The following is a 14,567-nucleotide window of genomic DNA, read 5'->3' as shown; positions in this document are numbered from 1 at the left end:
AGAGAGAGAGAGAGAGGGAGGGATTGTGTAAGTACTGTTAAGGGTACGTAGAATTGATATATTCGCAAGATCTTATCTCTCATCTGTTTCTACTCTCCTTTCTTCACCTTTCCACACATCTGCGTCCAGGCCAAAGTTCTGCTCCACCACAAACCTGAGAGTCTGCTTTCACCGTTGGTTTATATTTCATAGCTATGTTGTTGTGGGCCACATGGATCAATGGTTAGGGTGTGTGTTTATGTTACATGGGAGTCAGACAGTAAATCATTGATTGCAATGAAGGTAAATAAAATGCATGGATGGAGAACCTATAAATATATCCTGGATAGTTTTGCAAGTTTCACCACTGAATACACCAGGTCGGACTAGCATGAATTTCTAGGGTGGCAGGTACTGCTCTAGTTGGCTGTTTTCTAGCAAAACCTGGCTGGTAAACCTGGTTTATCTTGCTGGCCCTGTTGAAAAAAACAGCATATGCTGGTAAGGTATGTTTTGAAGCATGGTAGCTGGTTTGAGCTGGTTTATGCTGGTCCTTAGTTAGTCATGAGCTGGTTTAAGCTGGTCCCGAGCTGGAGCTAGTTGCTTAGGGTTAGCTTAAATCAGCTCATGACCAGCTAAGGACCAACTAAGGACCAGCTTAAACCAGCTCAAACCAGCTGCCATGCTTCAAAACATACCTAACCAGCAAATGCTGGTTATTTCAGCAGGGGGTGCAGATAGTTAAAGCAAGTAACCTTACTGTCTCCTGGCGGAGACAACAGAATCCCATCAATCTTTGCAAAGAGGACATATTTATGTATTTTATTCTCAAGGTGTGAAAGGTCACTTTGATGTGAGGGGAGGTGTTTGCATTAGCATGCTAGCAATTGACCAAAATGCTGATTGATCTGTAAATATCACACTTCATTGACATATTGGTCTGTGGCCATTTTGTGTCTAAGGTTACAACACCCTCTTCTTTATCTTTCTGACACACAAATACACACATACACAGGCTATTTCAAACACATAAAGAGACCTAAGTGTCCTCGTCTTGCGCGTCAATGTTCCAGATCTCGCTTTCCCTCCGAAGCTAGCGCCGTGATGGAGAGGCTCCTAGCGAGCGGAGCAGCATTATGGTAATTGTCATTACCGAGGCTGGAGCGGATGCGTGACTGACGCCATTAGAGAGAGTGCAATTACAGTAGGGTTTGGCGACCTTGCTGACTGGAGGAGGTCAGGGCTTCTCATTAGAGCGGCGTGGAAGGCAGCCCAGTGTCTCCAGCCTGCCAATCAATACCAGCGCTCCCCTGGCCTGAACTAATCACAGACCTGCCGCCCAGACCCACCCTCTCAAAGAGAGCCCAGGATGAGGAACGTTGATGATGTGATACACACACACACATACACATTGACGTTCACAGCTAAACATCCATGTATAGATCTGTTCAAAGAATCTGAGCGTCGGTTCTGATTTTCAAGGCTGGGCGTCGCTTGAAATTTGACACTGTGATCCGTCCCTGAAACTAGAGTGTGTTAGCTAAGATTGGTCACACAACATATCTGCAAAGCACTGGAGCCAGATGTTCAGACTGCCAAAACCTATCTATCTATCTTGTATCTGATATGTGTGATGTCAGTGATCTACATTTTGCTGTCTGTGTGAGTGTGTATGTACATGTAGCGTCATGTGTAGCATCACCTGTGTCCAACATTCTGATGTAATGTGCAGTTACTGCAGTGTGTGAGTAATGTGTTTGTGTGCACTAGAATATACTGAATAATCATGTGTTTGATGTAGTTTGTAGATTCTTATGCTTTGAGGTGAATGTGCGTGTGTCTGTGTGTGCGGGGCAGGCAAGCTCTGAGTTAGTCGTCCTCAGAGACAGGGAATGAGAGGGGGTGGGTTGGTATTGTTGGGCCGGAGGGCTCCAGGCTCCAGCACATTTCCGCACCGTTCGCACTCCACTGCCTCAGTCACCAGCCGTGCCTATTAAATCAAGGGCCCCACTCTACAAAGACTGCCAATTATGCCCGGCCGAGCCGCCATTCTGCCTCTCTTCCTCTCTCCCTCTCTCTCCATTTCTCTATTTTCCCTTCCGCAGTCGCTTTTCTGGTTAAAAGCCCAATGTGGAAAACCTGATCCCATCTCCACCAGTTCCATTATACTCTGTTACTGGTGAAGTCGAGGTGAAAACGTGAAATGGTGTAACAGAGAGAGTTTCATCTGAGCTGGATTATAAATGTCTTTAAGACAGCTGATTTGCCAGGGTGTCTGAGCCAATTCCCATGACCGATTCCTAAAGCTTAAAACAAAAAGTTTTGGAATAGTGTATATAATCCCCCCTGTCCTAACTCTCAAAGTTCCACTAGCATTCACCCCAGATCACCCTTTATATGTCCAGGCGTGAGATAAATTTTAGGCTTGTGCAGACTGATAGCTACACCCAAAGAGTTGTGATATACCTGGAGGAAGCTATTTGTTAGTATTCCCATTAATCTCAATGACTCAGTGGCTATTAACATTCTCAGGTGATCCGATCACAAGTGGTCAGTAGACAGAGACCTTGCTTTTTACCTGGAATTAACATGTATCTCAAATAAGTCTCCTGTGACCACTGTGTTTGTATTTCATCGCTTACTAAATGAGCGCGTTACTGCATGTTTTAAAGCATGAAGAAACAAATATACATACATTTTAATATTGCCACTTAAAATCTCATTGCATGCACATTATATCAGCATAACACATATACTATGATGTATAAATAATTAATTTAGATTATAATGGACTATCTAATTTTCTTAATCACTTTATTTTTTTCTAGTAAAAATATTTTTAAACAATCTTTTACACAAGATAAATTTACTTGGGAAGTAAAATTACATAAAATATGAATATATCATATGCATCTTATATCTAGAATTAAGATTATTTTTCTTATCCTTTTAGTATTTTTTTTGTTTTAAGCATAAACCTAGTTAGATTTATTCTTAAAACAAGAACAAATGTCAATATAATAACAATGATTTTAATATTCTGACTTGTACTGTCACCCATTTTGTTGCTTTAGTATAGTTAGTTATTTAGTTAGAGATGAGACATCAGTCAAATACTATCTGGGGTTATGTTCAAAAGTTTTTAATGTCATTCTGCATAGTTTTCTTTCAGAAATATTTTTTGAGAATCGGTGCCAGCAATATAGTGTCACATTTAAATCCACATTTTCATCTTAAGGATCAGTTATGTAAACACGGTGGCTGACTCAAGTAACTAATACTATCATGCGTTTTTGCCCTTTGAATTGCCGATAAAATGAAGTAGATGTTTATGCAGGGCTGAGAATGTGTTTTACAGTTTTTGAGGAACGAACTTTGAAACTTTGAAACCACTTATAATTTAACATAGTACAGTTAACCTGCTCTTGTGTTAAATCAGTCAGGTAAATAATGAGTTGCAAACAGAAAGTAGCAAACATTGAAGTAAGAATGTAAGGAGGATCTTTTTTCCTAGAGCACTTCCCATAATGTTTAGGTATTAAGTCAGTAGGTGGAAAGTAGGCGGTTCAAACACATTCGACCACATGAGTGTCTACACTACGAAAGCAATCCGGTCGAATACGTTTTCGACTACCTCTGGAAGTGGTCGAAAGTGGACAAGCTCAAAACATTTTAGGCAATGTTTACACCTGTATTTAGCGTCATCCACTTTTGACCTAATCAACCAAAACGCATATTAATACCAGGTGTAAACAGGGCCTCTATTTAATTCCTGTCTCTAAGAAGCCCCTCCTTCCTAAAAGCACAATATGCTCTGATTGGTTGGCTGGACCAGTGTGTTGTGATTGGGCTACCGCTTCAAACGTGTTTTGGAAACGCCCCTTATCATAACCACGAGTTTCAACATGCTGCCAGGCCCGGTTCCAGAATCAAATCACTGAGGGTGCTTCTGAAATCACTGAGGGTGCTCTAGTAGTAAAGTGCAGATGTAGGCTAAGCAACGGCTCCACTGCTCCACCATAGCAGTGTACAGTGTGACATTTAAGATTATTTACAGTACAAGTCAATACTTTTACCAACAATTGGAATAGAATTTCAAAAATATTTTGCTACGAATACTTTTCTATTAATCTATTAGTCTGCCTTTACATTGCTTTAATGCGTTACTATTTTAACGTCATGTTTCTGTCCCGTGCAGAGTGAATCCAGCATTTATATGTAAGTCACTTCCAAAACTTTGTAGCATGCAACTGGCCATTGGTCCTCTTAGCAGCATGAAAAACAATGTAACAATGTGAGGCTGTAGCCTCAAAAGCGAGCCAAGACCGCTACAATCGCTGTTGCTTCGTCAGTTCATCGCGATCTCACAAAGTTCCATTATAATCAGTGAAGCTGCCAACAATGCACAATAAATCTCTTACTTACATTGTGTCTACACTTTGTTTGTTAACAAGAGGTGTCGCGAGCCTGCATAACTCAGCACTGAATAAAAACTCTGGCGTTTTGAGCGGTAAGTGGATTCTGACTAACTTAAACACCTCTGATTGGCCATTGCGTTCAAGAGATCAACAGCTATGTCCGTGATTGGCTACATTGCTCACCGCTGCAAAAACACATTGTAAATAGATACATTTGATGTTCTCCAGAGCGTAAACACAAATATGCACTGGAGCGTTTGCCAAATCTGTTTCGCTAATATAGTATTACAATATCAACTGAGGGTGCTCTTGTTCGCATTTAAGGGTGCTTAGCACCCCCGTAGAATTGGGCCTGCAAGCTACTAATGCAACCCATACAGGCCTTGCCCCTTTTTTGGCGTATGCCTTAGCTTGGAATTATTTAAATGAGGGATATTGTGATGTTTACATTCCCGGAAGAAAACTCAAGACTACAATTGAGGCGTTTCAGGGAGTTCAGAAACAATGCTTACTGATATAGAGAATAAGTCCCTTTGGAGTGGACTTTGTGCTTTGTAACTTAGCAGATTGTTTTCATGCTCAAACAGCAACATTACACACTAAAGAAAAAAAAAAAGACATAAAACATGGACAGAAACTGAAAGGAACTGATTCCTTTGAACAGGATAAACAGATTCTTTAAAATGAATCTGAATCAGAAATTGGAAATTTTTAGAACTGTGTGTTTGATTATTGCTGAAAAATGTAGTTAAGTTTGCAGCTTTGCTACTTATAGCTAGTTACTCCCTAGCATTGCTGTTTTAAGATTTCACTGCAACTATGCGTGTCTATGCATGTATAGGCATGTGTTTTTGGGGAGGTGGTTGGTCTCTGACAAGGTTGCCTTTTAAAGTGACCCGAGGCAAAGCTGTTGTTTTCTTCAACGCCTTCTCCCTGTGGACATCCCGAGTCCTTAAGAGACCCAGATACCAGGCAAACACCCTGACACAATCTCCCCACACTGTCTTTGTTTTCCCATAAACTCTCGACAACTTCCAAAAGCAGAGTAGATGAAGACCAAGTTAAAAGGAACATTTTTACATGAACCGCAGGTGATCTTAGAAGCAAATCCGAGTGATCATATTCTGTATTTCTTTCTATATACTGCTGTCTGTGCACAGAGGCATACATTTCACGGCTGCAGAGCTTTCCAAGTGTGCGTCTCTCTCTTCTCCTCTGCCTGCTGAGATACACAACTGAACCCCAATGGATAAGAGTGGTGAGATAGTGGAGCTGTGTCAGTGTGTGTGTGTATGTGCCACACGACCGGGGTGACGGCCGCTTGTTTACCGGCCTCATTATGTCAGCTCGCTTCCTCAGAGGCTGTGGCAGGTCACGCCAAGGCCTTCTGTCCACCTACACACACACACACACACACACACACGCACACACACACAATCAAGTATTGCAGCAATGGGGTGAAGGACAATGCAAACAATTATTTGGGATTGGACATCTCAGACAGACCACTGAAGTGGCCACTACCATTGAGCCTTCATTAAAATATGTTCATAATCTACGTCTCTTATGCACTCGTAACACACAGTCTTGTTAGGAATTTTTACAAAACTGTGAATCGCTAAACTTTATGTTGTTTTCTATGCATGATATAAGTAGTCGAGAATGCTCTTTGTACATTTGCATGTATCGCCAATGCTATTTCCCCTTTCTTTCCAATTATAGGGAGATACGCTCACATTACCTGTCAGGACAGTTGGGGCAGCACCAATAATTGGGCCAGTACTGAACTTCCAAAAGTTGTCGGACTTGCAAAAAGCACATATAACTAATGTAAACTACTATTATTAAGTAGCTTAAAGTTAGCACATCAGTTCATTAAGGGTTATTTATTCCCAAGCACAATTCGATGTTTAAATCAAACACATAATTCACTGGGATAATGGGTGCTGGTGTTGTTAAATAGCATTGCGCATAGATTATATGCGGGAAATATGTGTGCGTATGCATGTTACCTGTGTGTGTTCTCCATCTCTGCAGTCCTCACATCCATAATCCCTTTTATTGAAATCCGTGTCACCTGCTGCCTGCGTAGTCCAGCACCCTGAAGCGCCAGCCGGCTGGCACTATGATGGGCTCTGTGATGAGAGAGAGAGAGAGAGAGAGAGAGAGAGAGGAGATTATCAAGTCTAGCTTACTTTGATTGCATTCAATATGCAGAAGACATTACAAAAACAAATTAATCATAAATTTCTCCAAGTGCATTTTACAAGATCATTAACAATCAGATTCCATTATAAAAATGCATCTAAGATCAATTAGATCATCGATGCTGGATAAACAAGCTAAGCCGGTTCAGCTGCTGACCTTTTTGCTAGTTACTAGTATAAGGCATGTTTTGGGCCTTTTCTTGCTGGTTTTGGCTGGTCAATCTCATAGGTGGAGTGAGTGTAAGGCCAGAGAAAGCTGTGTGGGTGTGTGTGTGTGTATGTATATATATATATATATATATATATATATATATATATATATATATATACAGATAGGTAGATAGATAGATAGATAGATAATGTTCTAGGATCAGTTTCCTCACCCCAAATATAAATCATATTTACTAGAGAGAAGACAAATACTGCCGGCTGTGGACAACTTTATAATTTGCTGAGTGCAATTATTAGATTATACTGTATATGTGTAATTATGGTTAATGCAAGAACAACTAGCTTAAAGGGTTAGCTCACCCAAAAATGAAAATTCTGTCATTAATCACTCACCCTCATTTCGTTCCACACCCGTAAGACCTTCATTCATCTTCGGAACACAAATTAAGATATTTTTGATGAAATCCGATGGCTCAGTGAGGCCTGCGTAGCCAGCAAGTTAATTAACACTTTCAAAACACTTTCAAACAGTTCATGTGACTACAGTGGTTCAATCTTAATGTTATGAAGAGACAAGAATACTTTTTGTGCGCCAAAAAAACAAAATAACGACTTTATTCAATAATATCTAGTGATGGGCAATTTCAAAACACTGCTTCATGAAGCTTCGAAGCTTTACTAATCTTGTTTTGAATCAGTGGTTCGGAGCGTGACAGTCACGTGATCTCAGTAAATGAGGCTTTCGTTACGTCATAAGTGTTTCAAAATTTAAATGGTTCGCGTGACTTTGGCAGTTTGATACACGTTACGAACCACTGATTCGAAATAAAAGATTCGTAAAGCTTCGAATCTTCATGAAGCAGTGTTTTGAAATCGCCCATCATATTGTTGAATAAAGTCATTATTTTGTTTTTTTTTGCCGCACAAAAAGTATTCTTGTCACTTCATAACATTAAGGTTGAACCAATGTAGTCACATGAACTGTTTTAATATGTCTTTAGTACCTTTCTGGGCATTGAAAGTGTTAGTTTGAAGTAAAAGTATAATTTTAATGTCTGCTTCCATACATTCAGATTCGAATTGCAGTATCGCATCCTGTTTGCAACCATAATTCAAAATTGAATTTAAATCCAGGGAGTGAATTGAAATTTTAAAGCATTCTCAATTCAACTGTGAATGGTGAACAACTCTGGTCACATTTAATTTGATGTGATTAAAAAATAGAAGTACATTCTTTTCAGTGTGTTGTACCATTGTTTACTTTGGTGTCAAACCGACAAAACACTGAAAATACGTCTTACAAATACAAATACAAAACAATTCCAGTGGACACTTTTCATATTTTGAAAAACATAGGTTGTCAAGATTACATATGACCTTAGACCAGGCTGTACATTTATCCCTCACAGCCTTGTTTAAACACCTCGCCAAATGAAATATGCCATACTAAGGTTTGCTAAAATGAGTTTGGGAATTTTAAGCTAGTTCAAACACTTTTCATATCTGTAAACATAAATTGTTGATATAGATCCACTACTTTGTTTTGTAACACACCGCTTCACTACAGATTAGGGATTATTTTTGTATTATTCTCTTGTGTTTAATTGTTAGAATAAGAATCTAACTTGATCCTGTCTGGTTCTGGTTTCCAGCCTCAGGGTACATGGGCGTCAGTGGGCGGCCATTTTGTGATGTGAGCTGAGGAGAAGAGCATGTCCTGCGCTCCCTCATGGATCAGCTCAGATGTTTTCTCTCCCTCTGCTGTGCACCTGGGAGTGAGGGCCATGCGTATCTGCCGAGAAAGAGAAAGAGAGAGCGAGGGGAGGTGGGGGGTAAGAGGAGAGATAGATATATCCCCGTTCAAGTCTGTGACACATTAATTATTAACAAACTCACAGTAAATGCGTAAACTCTCCCTCTCCTGTCCTCTCATCCCTCTCTCCTCCTCTGCTCACCGTCTAGTCTTCAGTCATCCAGTTCCTTCAGCGCTCTGTTTCCAACAAACACCTTTCCCTCTTTTTCTTTTTCTCTTCTGCATACAGCCATCCTCTCTAAACCTGTTTTTTTCAGTGAGTTTTCTCTCGTTCTTTTTTCTTCTTTTAGTGAAGTGCAGTGTGCTGCTCGTAAAATGAAGTGGAGCATGTCGATTGGGGGGGTGGAGGACGCGGGAGGGTGGGTGACAGCGGTGTCAGGCACAAGGCCCCAAGAGAAAGATGGAAACTCAGAAAAAAAGAGAGAGAAATGGATGGCATGAGATGGGCTCTGTGACTAGTTTCAGGTGTAGAGCTTAGAACAGGAAGCTGAAAACTCAACATGAGACGGACTTTGCAACACATTTTCAACAGGATAATCAGCGAGAGGGCTGGATATAATATTATCCATTGCTAATTGATTAGATTGTGACAAGTTAAGTACCAGAATGGATTTAGGTGGTTGGAGTGGAGTGTATAAAAAATGACATAAAATGGTGTAGTCAGCCAAAAAGTAACATTATTTGCAAAAATTGTAACTTTAGGGGAATGGCAGCTTGTCACGAAGGCCCTCAAAAACAAAGTTGTACACATAAAGGGATAGTTCACCCAAAAAATGAAAATTCTGTCATTAATTACTCACCCTCATGTCGTTTCAAACCCTTAAGACTTTCGTTCATCTTCGGAACGCAAATGAAGATCTTTCTGATAAAATCTGAGAGATTTCTGTCCTTCTAGACAGGTTATGCAATTGCAATTTTGACGCTTCAAAAAGTTCATAAAGAGATTGTAAAACTAATCCATATGAATTAAGTGGTTTAGTCCAAATTTTCGAAAGAATTTTTCTGAATTTGCATAAAACACACGAGAATGAAACCCAATGGTTACGCAGCACGTTTGAGGTTTGGTTGAGCTTCTGTTAATGTTCGCTGATCAATGTTTACATGTGAATAAAATCTGTTTATCATAAAATGTGACTGAGTCTCTTCAGAAAATTTGAACAAAATCATTCAATTCATATGGATTAGTTTTCCAATCTCTTTATGAACCTTTTGAAGTGTCAAAGTGGTAGTTGCGTAGCTGTCTATGGAGGGACAATCTCTCAAATTTCATCAAAAAGATCTTCATTTGAGTTCAGAAGATGAACGAAAGTCATATCTAGCACCAAAAGGTGCATATTAGCATCTTAGAGCAGTAATATGTACTCTTAAGGTACTTCTATGCCCCTGAGAGGGCAGGACAAGGTTTTATATTCTGATGAAAAGTCATGAAGCCATCTTTATTTCATATAATATATATTATTGTTCACCATTGCCATGAAATGGAAGTTGTGATTGTCTTTTCTTCCCATTGTGACGTTTAGTAGAGTGAAACGGCTTCTCGAACAAGAAAAAAAAAAAGTAGGACGGGACATTTTGTCTATCAGGAATTGTTTGGATTGTTGCTGTTTGCAGGTTTGTTAATAGACTGCATTAGTGCCTGCCCACTTTTTCAGCCGCGTTGGTTCTGTAAGTATTTTTTCCATTCATTTTCCCCATAGGGATTTTTTTTTAAAAGTCTTTGGGGTCATGAATTGAGAAATCAGCTTTTCCTTGAGCTTTTGATATATAAGAAGTCATCATACTATAAGAATATCCTGTAAGTTTCAGAACTGAAAACTTCCTTGTTAGTCGAATAAAAGGCCCAGGTCCAGCGAACGACTTATCCTGGAATCTGCCTATGAAACGCCACCTCCGCAGAAGAAATCAACGCCTCCTTCATCATTGCAATGTTAGCCCCGCCCACTGGCGTGTTAGTGAGATGAGGAGGAGAGAAGAGCGATACAGGACTAAAAATAACCTAATGCTAGGAATATGGTTATTTATTTTCAAAAATGTGAATGTCTCAGTCTCATTTTGATGAAAGATTATTAGGGGACATGAATTAAAAAAAAAAAAAAAATAATGATGATGCACACAAATCCATAAACCTAAAACAATTTATGCTTAAAACAAGAAAAATAATTTGCCAATGTGGTACAGAAAAATTAAGTTATGAGAACCAAATTCTGAGCTTCTGAAATGAATGTATCTTGTTGTAAGGATTTTTTTTTTAAACTACAAAACAGTTATTTATTCTGGTCATTTTTCTTGTCTCAAATCTCATTGTTTTAAGGAAAATCTCCCAAAATTCTTAGATTTTACTGAAATTTGACCATTTTTCTGTCTGTATAGGCTGTGAAATAAGATTCGTGTCTAAAAAGTAACATTCCAGTAACTTTCTAAACACAAAAACCAACACATATACATTCACACAGACTTCAGTCCTCGATTAACTTCTACCACACTGTAACCTCTCCCTACTTTGCTTTACTTGGACCCTGTCATGAATGTAGTCTCCATGGACACTGTCTCCATGGGCATGGTCTCTACGGACAAAAATCTCAACACACTGCTTTGTGTATGTGAGATTGTGAGTTTGCAGGTGTGTGTGCGTGTGTGTGCAGAGTGGTATCCCCAGACCAACACTGTAGCTTTCATCAGCGCGCCCTTGAGTGGGCCTGCTTTCACAAGAGCAGACTTACAGGACACAGACTCCCCGCAAATGGAAAAACCCGCTGCTGCTGGGACAGGAAGTCCAGAAGCTGCAGTGGTGAGGTCATCCCTTCACTCCCGGACTGGGACGACCGTTAGAGACTGATCAGCGACCACAGAGTTGAAGGACATAGACACACCCTTCAGATGTAAACTGTGTGTGAGAAAAAACAAGCTTTCGGCGGTCTTCATGCCATCACCTGGACAGCAGTAATGGAAAACAAGCACAAACCATTTGTTTTTCATTTGCGCGAAACTATTTTTGCTCTCCGACACACACCCACTCAGAAACACGCACGCCGTTGACACACATCGAGAGGACAGCTGCAGTGAGCGTGGAACAGAGGACAGTGTCTCTGGCCCTTCGGTCTACCTCACCATGGCAACACTTCCTCCTGCGCAGACATCGCAGCTGGACCAGATCTACACACACATACACACAAACTAACGCAGTTTAAAGCCACTTAACTGGCCTATTTTCAGAACCTATGCGACATAAAACTAATGTCATGATCTCGGCAATTGTATAACCCTCTGAGGGACAGCAGGAAGTTTAGCTTGTTGGTTTAGTGCCTTGAGAAATTCTTATTCCTACCACCACATCAATTCAAGTTTGAAGTACCACTTTCATTTTTTTGTCACAGCCACAGAGACTTCAAAAATAGCTATAGAACAGAATGAAACAAAGCACAGGGGTCTGAGTTGAACTACTTCTAACATCACACAGCACTTTATGAATATGGTGCTCATGGCATGAGATGCTGAAAAAACAAAGATATGCAATGCAATGCAATGGCCAAAATATGTGCGAAAATTCTACCAAACTTGATAGCAAAATGGATTGCTATTTACTATCAATATATATTGATATATGCTATTAATTTTATTAATTAATCTGTATATTACCAGTATAAACCTGAGTCAGTGTGACTTTTTGCTTATGTCACATTTTCACACACCTGCATATTTATTTTATAAATTGCAGACACCAGGGAGCAGTGTGTGCGAGATTCACACATATTAGAGAGAGAGAGAGAGAGAGGGGGGGGGGGGGTGGAGTGTGGAAGTGGGTCATCTGTAACATAAGTTTCCCACACGAGTCCAGCCTTCATATCTTCTCTTCAACTCCAGACATTTCTCCTCCGTCTTCCTGATTCTGTCAACTTATCCTTGGTACTCATAGTTCCTAAATGAAATGCAAACATTTGGTGAGCAACAATTAGCATTACAGCGTTTTCAACACAGAGCAATCGTTCGAAATGGTGCGGTCACATTAATGAAATTTCGTGAAATTTTCAGTGCAAAAAACTAAACAAAAAACGTACATTAACCATTGTCATACTGTAGTGCTGTATAAAGCACAGCTTACACAGAAGTCACTTTCAAACTAAGAAGCCTCCTGTTGATCATTGTGGCGAAATTGATTGACCAACTTGATCCCAATGTGAAATTTGCATGGGGAAATCTTTTGCCCTCTTGTGAAATTCCCAATCGCTTGAATTCCTGATGAAATTATTGTATTTTGCCTGCAAAAATGTCCAGAACAATGGCAATGGTAAGTACCTTAAAGGATTAGTTCACTTTCAAATGAAAATTACCCCAAGTTTTACTCACCTTCAAGCCATCCTAGATGTATATGACTTTCTTCTTTCTGATGAACACAATTGGAGATATATTAATAAATATCCTGATGCATCTGAGCTTTATAATGGCAGTGAACAGGGATCACGAGTATGAGCTGAAGAAAGTGCCTCCATCCACATCCATCCATCATAAACATACTCCACACGGCTCCGGGGGGTTAATAAAGTCCTTCTGTGTTAAAAAAAAAAAAAAAAAAAAAATCCATATTTAACAAGTTATGAAGTAAAATATCTAGCTTCCGCCACCTTCCGTATTTCAAATTAGTTCAAAACGCTTATGCTACATCCTACGCCTTCCTAAGCGATGCCAGTTCCGTTTTTTCCTTAAGTTGAATACAGAAGGCGGTCTGGCGGAAGCTAGATATTTTACTTCATAACTTGTTAAATATGGATTTTTTTTTTTTTTTTTTTACACAAACGCATCATTTTGCTTCAGAAGGCCTTTATTAACCTCCCGGAGCCATGTGGAGTACAAGTTTATGATGGATGGATGTGGATGGAGACACTGGCTTGAGGGTGAGTAAAGCTTGGGGTAATTTTCATTTGAAAGTGAACTAATCCTTTAAGACCAGGAATATATATTATGATAAATAAGATGCAATTCAAATTGACTTTAAATGCATAATATAAGTCACTTCCTATATTTTCTAGTGCAAACTTGCTCTTGTTTAGATGCATAAAAACATCTTTTGAAGAAATATTTGACATCAAAAATACAAATAGCATACTACCTTGTTTTATATAATGGAAACCATGTATCAAAAAACATTGGAATACCATAGAATTCTTTTAAGTTCCTTAAGTTGACTTTTTGATTTCATATATTGTAGTAACCAAACAATACCATGGTATATACAGTATCAAAATACCAAGGTACTCCCATCTTGTATTGCAATTAACTAAGTTTTTGTAAGTGTAATACCAAACCGTAAAGGTCACCTTAAATGAAAGCAGATAATAGTAAATTATAAAAGAACAAACAGTGGCAGTGTTTGCTAGCATCCTGATAGCATGTAATTATTCCAGCAGGTATGAGGAAAACTGTTAATGTTATCTGCCTCATTGCACTTTTAAGTGTTTTTTAAACTGTCCCTGCCGTACACAAGCTGAGATGAAGGGAGAATCATCTACACCTCGCACACACACAAACCCACACAAACAGGGTCTCTCCCCCTGCCCACTTCCTCTGCAGCCCATGGTGTTTCCGTTGGGGTGAGAGAGTGCCAGCTCCGTCCCCCCCTGCTCCCCAGTGGGGTCCTGCCTCCTGGCATCTGTCAGGGCAGCTGTCTCTCTGCTCATACCGTGCCCGTCCTCCACGCAGCACTGCACGCTACAGACACACACACAGGTTTACTCAGAGCAGTGATTATATCGCACACACAAGCACAAGCTAACACACACAGTTTACTTTAGGCAGACGTAGATATTTTTTTTCTCAAATAAACTCAGCCATGCTCGGAATGATGGGAGTGACATCTGCAAAACTGACATACAAATTAATTTACATAAATAGTACAATACGTGACAGTGCTGCAGGACCATGTGTCAGGTAAGAGCAACATAAACACGACAGCTTTAGCCACTGATTTGGCTGGAAATAATGACA

The sequence above is a fragment of the Ctenopharyngodon idella genome, chromosome 21, assembly GCF_019924925.1.
Source record: "Ctenopharyngodon idella isolate HZGC_01 chromosome 21, HZGC01, whole genome shotgun sequence".
Lineage (NCBI taxonomy): Eukaryota > Metazoa > Chordata > Actinopteri > Cypriniformes > Xenocyprididae > Ctenopharyngodon > Ctenopharyngodon idella.
The sequence above is the reverse complement of the archived record's forward strand: the minus strand, read 5'-3'. Positions refer to the sequence as shown.